This window comes from Felis catus, chromosome C1, assembly GCF_018350175.1.
Source record: "Felis catus isolate Fca126 chromosome C1, F.catus_Fca126_mat1.0, whole genome shotgun sequence".
NCBI classification, from domain to species: Eukaryota; Metazoa; Chordata; class Mammalia; order Carnivora; family Felidae; genus Felis; species Felis catus.
Window position 1 is genome coordinate 143,236,210 of NC_058375.1, and position 6,366 is coordinate 143,242,575.

At 40.1% G+C, this 6,366-nt stretch overlaps 1 long non-coding RNA gene across 1 annotated transcript; it reads left to right on the forward strand.

Moving 5' to 3' along the window:
- The first annotated feature begins 572 nt into the window (after positions 1–572).
- On the forward strand, positions 573–5,835 carry LOC123379149. The gene is made up of 3 exons (XR_006583205.1): positions 573–705; positions 1,194–1,273; positions 2,516–5,835. It is a non-coding gene; the product is annotated as an uncharacterized LOC123379149 (long non-coding RNA).
- The last annotated feature ends 531 nt before the right edge of the window (positions 5,836–6,366 follow it).

Consider the following 6,366-nt stretch of genomic DNA (forward strand, 5'->3'; position numbering starts at 1 on the left):
TTGGAAACACTTTACTTAATCAGAGTGTATCATTCTTTTTAGTAAAATACTATGCCAGATTTGTTAACATCTTATTTTGGTCTTTTATACATATGTTCATAGCTGTCATGAACCTAGAGGATGATGCTAACCTTGAGAATGGGTTAAGACTCTTTCCATCTTTCCTATGCCCTGTATATATGGTATAAAGTTTTCATGATTATGTGTTTGGAAGAACTCCCACTTAAAATCTGGTGTCTGATGACCTTTTAAGTGATAGAGTATTCATAACCCTCTCAAGTTCTTCTACTATGACTCTTTCCTTCTTTAGTCAACTGCTCAAAGTCACTTTAACAAAACTTTGTCTAGGTGGTAGGAAAGCTGGGGAAGCCACAGGCATCTTGGTCTCTGACAGCTGGCTAGGTGCCTTGAAGACGCACAGTCCCTTGTGCATTTGAGGAGGGTTGCGTTAACCAGGATGCTTTTTCCGAGATTGATGATTTGCTTCTCCAGAAGAAATATGTACCTCTCTAAGTGTCAATGATGTAAAGAAAGATTTTTAACCAGTAAGCCATTTATTCCATCATTTCAGGAAGGAGTGTGCCTAATTGAAGCTCACAAGGAGGAAAACAGTGGTACCGACTTAGACGAAGAAGTGTTTGGGGACAGTATCCCAGCAGTCTTTTCATGATATTAGTTGGAATGGAAAAATGAGTCATTTCCAGGGTAAGCTATTTCAACTAATTTAATCCATTTTAAGACCAGAGGTCCTTTTACTTGCATTCTTCACTGGTATTGGAAAAAGGATTTATTCCTTTTCTCACACTCCTTACTGTGAAGCAAGAAACCTAGAAATGTTTTTAATTTAAAGTTGACTGTATATAAATTATGAAATTATGAAGGCCAACGTGGGATACTATGAGGCAAGTATGGAGAATGATAGTTTTCTTGAAACCCCTGACTCTGTTGATACAAAGGCAATTAGGTTAAAATTAACATCCAGGGCAGCCTTAAGAGAAAAAAGTAGTGAATTTCTGGATTGGTCTGGGCTATTATATTTATGCAAGCATGACCATTGGGAAGGTTAGTTTTGTTCTAATGGAGTTTTGGGTTGCTTGTATATTTGTGAACTACCCACTCCCTCCGTAAGATAAGTCACTGCATTCTCTGTGTTTCTACCACTTTTACTTCATTGCATTTTCACCATTTTCCAGGTCCCCACCTGACTGCAGGTGCTCATTCTTACTCTCACCCCAGATGCTGCAGGTGCCGGGGCACCAGAGCAATTCTCCTGGTAAGCCACACTAACAGGAAAGAAGTAAGAAAGAGCTGTTTTGTTCCAGGCACTGTGCCAGGTGTTTTTGTACATTAACTGAGACTGATTGCCCCTAACAATGGTCTCTCAAACTTTAAAGATGAATCACGTAATGTAGTATTTTTAATTTGATTCCTGATACGTAAATTTAAGATCTGCTAACTTGGCTACAAGAGCTCAGCTTCTCTAGTTACACAAACTTTGATTTGACTATGTTTTTGCTGCTTACTATATATGTTGCATTGACAAGTGTACTAACCATTTTAAATTGGTCTTATATATTAATAACAATATTAATAATAAATGAGAATAAATGTGCATATCAAGGGCTTAGCACAATACCTAAAACAGTCAGTAATCAAACAATGTCAGTTATTATTACTGAGTTAAAAGACTTGGATTTTCATCCTAAGTAGCATGTAACTTCGGACAACTTACATACAGATCTTCCTCAACTTACGATGAGGTTATGTCCCAATAAGCCCATCATAAGTTGAAAATATCATAAGCTATCATAAATATCATAAGAAAATTCATTGAATACACTTAACAAACTGAATCATAGCTTAGACTGACTTACCTTAAATGTGCTTTGAATCCTTACCTTAGCCTACAGTTCGGCAAAATCATTCAGCACAAAGCCTATTTTATAATTAAGCATTGAATATCTCATGTAAGTTATTAAATACTAGTATAGTACTAGAAGTGAAAAGCAGAATGGCTAACTGGGTGCAGAATGGTTGTAAGTGTATCGATTATTCACCCTCGTGATCACATGGCTGACTGGGAGCCATGGCTCACTCTGCTGCCCAGCACCAGGAGACAGTACTATACTGCATATTAGTGCTGGTTGAGAAGAGATCAAAATTTAAAGTACATTTTCTATCTATCAAAGACATGCCATTTTTACACTACTGTAAAGTTGAAAAATCGTTAAATTAAACCATAGGGTTTGGACCTATGGTCTGGGTGAGGGTGAGGACCAGCTATAATTGTTTGTGCCGATATTTAAATATCCCCCAAATACATTTATGTTTTATTTATTTTTATAATTTTGTGATGTGTTTTTATCTCTTAACAATTCTTTAAACAATTTTGTCCATTGTTAAAAAGAGAAACTGAGACAGATTAGTGCATTGTCCATGATCACACAGTTAATCAATAGATTTGAACATAAGTTCTCTAATATTAGCTCCTGATTCTTTTGTCTTTCTATCACAGTGGTTCTCACGTGAAGGAGTTGAACATATAATGGTCCCTTTTGTCACTAAAATGATGGCATCAAGTGTTTCACTCTTGGGGCAGCTCTAAAGGAATTGGGTGCCCTGGGTGAAAATCAGGTCTGAAGTGGTCAAAACAACAAAACAAATGAAGAAGTACAATACTGAAGATGGCTAACTACAAAAAATGCAGGCTGTGTGAGGAAAATTATTAGGTCAGTGAATCCCTTTGTGAGGTGCTCAGTTACCTTCAACTATGGGATTAAAGCCCAAACTGCAGCCACCTATGTGAATCTGTTCCCCCATCCCCCTGCCACCACTCTCCCACAGTAAAGATATTCAAAGAGAGACAGCTGGGCAGGGGTGGGATTGGGGAGGGGGACTCAGTCGACTGGTGAGACCAAGAGTGGATTCAAATCCACTTTCTGAACAGCGGTTTTGAGAGGCATGACATCTCAGTTGTCCCAGGGTGTCTCCCTCTATGTGCACAGCTATCAGAAACTTGGCAATGGAATGAGCATGAGTCTACCAAATTGGAATGTCTTCACGTTAATTTTGGGCTATGTGTCTGTGCAAGTGTAACAGGATGTTGAGTGGGGTTTTTCTCTCTTTCTTAGATCCTTCTGCATCCAAGTTTTGTTTTCCAGCATTTTTGGAGGGTATCAAAAAGGTGTGACTGAGCCCAGAATTTAGAGAAAGAGCAGGAGCTGTGGAGCTGCTGGCTAAAAACTAGGATGTCTAGGGTCGATGACCAAAGATAGGAAATACAGCATATTCTACAATGAGCTGCCAACAGTTAGGGCCAGTCTCCTGCCTGCCAGGCTCACAACCAGGGGACAGTGTAGAATCAATAGCACCACTATCCATCTACCTTCCCCACATCTCCCAACCCAACGTAAAAAAGAGGATGGGAGAGATGGGGCAGGGCATGTCCTTTTAGGACATTCAATAAGAGTGGTTTATTTTCCCTTCCTTTTTTTTTCAAGTTCATTTATTTTGAGAGAGAACAGGGAAGGGACAGAGAGAGAAGGAGAGAGAGAGAATCCCAAGCAGGCTCCACACTGTCAGCACAGAGCCCAACATGGGGCTCGATCTCACAACCATGAGATCATGACCTGAACCAAAATCAAAAGTCAGACGCTTAAATGACTGAGCCCCTATTTTCCCTTCCTTCTTGTGGGGGCAATGATCTCTCCTCTCCAAAGCCAAGGGATGGGATCTCCTCAAGAGTCACCCATGTTTGCTGGGGGTATCCTCCAAGCAGGAAGTCTGGCATTTCGTTATCCACAGAATGCTTAATGAGCTGTAGACCCTGCAAGCACAACTTGAATGTTTTCAGAGTTGTTATGGAGAGAAAGTTCTTGAAGAGTGTCCTGTGAAACTAGGAATTCCCTTGTATTATATGGTGATTATGAAATTTTTGCCCAAACTGGGACACTTTTGAAAGTGAAAGGGGACATTATTTATAATCTCTGGACAACAGATGTAAAATAAGACTCCCCAGGTCAACCAGGATGTCTGCTTATTGTATCATCACAGAGAGTATGATATATGCATATTAATTAGTTTTAATCTACTAATCCTATGGGTGGTTAGTTAATATTTGAAGTTCTCTTAATTGGACATGCACACTTTGAAAGTAGTTAGTTAGCATTTGAATGATGGATGAATCAGAGATCCACTCTCTTAAGGCACACTGACTTCAGTTATCTTTGTTAATTAGCAAATGAATATTAGAAAATTTTCATTAGTGAAATCAGTGATGCTCAAGATGTGTGAATAGACCAGTAATATTGTACAGCCATTTCCCCCTTGTATGAAGAGAATGTAAGTGCTCAGGGAATTCAAGAGCCTACACTATTTGGAACAACCCCCTTGGTGTAGGATTGCAAAGAAATTGGGAGACTGTTTTCAGTTTCCTATTGGAAGATTTTGTTACCTGACTCTGACCAGAAGGCTAAATGAATACCATTGTACCTGCTTCAAGAGAACTTTCATGCATGGTTGGACAGAACCTGAGGATTGTATTAAACCTCCAGTACATATTGTAAGACTATTTTGTTGCCCTTTACATGCTTGCCAGTAGGGGTAGCAAATTTATTGTAGCATACCATGTGGTAGCAAGGTTGAGGGGAAGGACCTACACAGTTCTTACCTATCTCTAACTGCAGAACTATAGATATCTTCCAGGAAGATTCAAATTGGTTTAGACCAGTGTGAAAAACTTGCCATTTTCAGCCTCTTCTTCACTGTGGAAAACTGGAAATTCTTGACATCAGTCCTCAGAGATTTGAGATATGTAAGAACCTAGAGACTAGTGCCCAGTGAGGCCTGGAGATTTCTGACAAAGGGAAACCAATGGAGTAACATATGGTTCCAGAAGTAATTGTGCTATAGTACGTCTAAGAAGCAGAGGGGAGGCACTAACCCAGACATCCAGTCCTTAGTCCTTGGAGGGTGTGGAAAGAGGACTTCAATGAATGACCCAGAAATTACAGGAGGGGTAGGAGCTCTGGGTGGGTAGAGAAGGGATTTACCCATTATGGAGGGGGCCAGAGTGAAGTTTTACACTATTTCAAGAAAAAAACACATGTAGTCTTTATGCAGCAACTACCACATAAGCTAAGGTCTTCAGCACTACCCAGCAGAACAAGAGCAAAGTGGGAAACCCCTTCCTAACACTGACAAGTAGTCTCCCATGACCTCTGCCTCCTTAACCTTCCTCCCCCACTATGGGTGATGGGTCCTAGAAGAGGGAGAGGGAATATATGTTCAGAGCCTATTTTTTTTCTCCCGACTCCAAGCTCTCAGAAACAAAGAAATGGGTATTTTGCCAACGGTTTTGTAGGCCAACCAGCAGTTTTATGAAGTATGAAGAGAAGAAAGTTGATCAAATTTAAATTATTCATCTATGTTCTTTCCTCAAATTCTTTCTTCATTTGTCCTAGAAGAAGTCTCCCCTCACTCTTCCTTTACGTATGGTTTTAATTACTAATTTCAACGAGACTGCTACTATCCATTAGGGGATATCTGTGGGAGTGTTTTTCCACTGTTACTATGGAGGGAGAACACTACTGGCTGTGATGAGCTGGAGCCAAAGAAGCTAAATGTTCTTCAATGTGTAGCAAAGTCCAACACAACAAATTGTACCATGTCTTCCTTGACCCTTGAATGTCCTGCTGGATATTCACATAAGTGAGAAATCCTGTCATTATCTGAACCTAGAGCTCACCTACAGTGTGTGTGCATGTGTGTTTGGCATGGTTTGTTTGTTTTTTTAATAATTTTTTTAACGTTTATTTATTATTGAGAGACAGCGAGACACAGAGTGTGAGCAGGGAGGGGGCAGAGAGAGAGGGGGAGACACAGAATCCGAAGCAGGCTCCAGGCTCTGAGCTGTCAGCACAGAGCCCAACGTGGGCCCGAACTCACGAATCATGAGATCGTGACCTGAGCTGAAGTTGGTCGCCTAACCAACTGAGCCACCCAGGCACCCCTGCGTGGTTTTAATATATGCCAGATTTTTCAGGAATGCAACCACTGTGGAAATCAAAAGAAGTTGGTGGCTTGTTTTGTCTTAGAGGGTGTTTGTCACTTCATAAAATCACACCATTAATGGCTGTAATACAGTTATTTAAATGGCCAGTGACCTACCAATATCAGTGCATTTGTACCTATTCCAATTGCAGTAATTCCATCATAGGTGCAAGCATCTGACTACCTCATTATGTGTCCTAGTGTAGTCAAGGCTGAGCAGTTATATATTCAAATAACTCTTTTGTTATTGTTCCTTCTATAATTATGGTTGTCAGGTTTAGCAAATAAAAATATGGGAAGACCAGTTAAATTTAA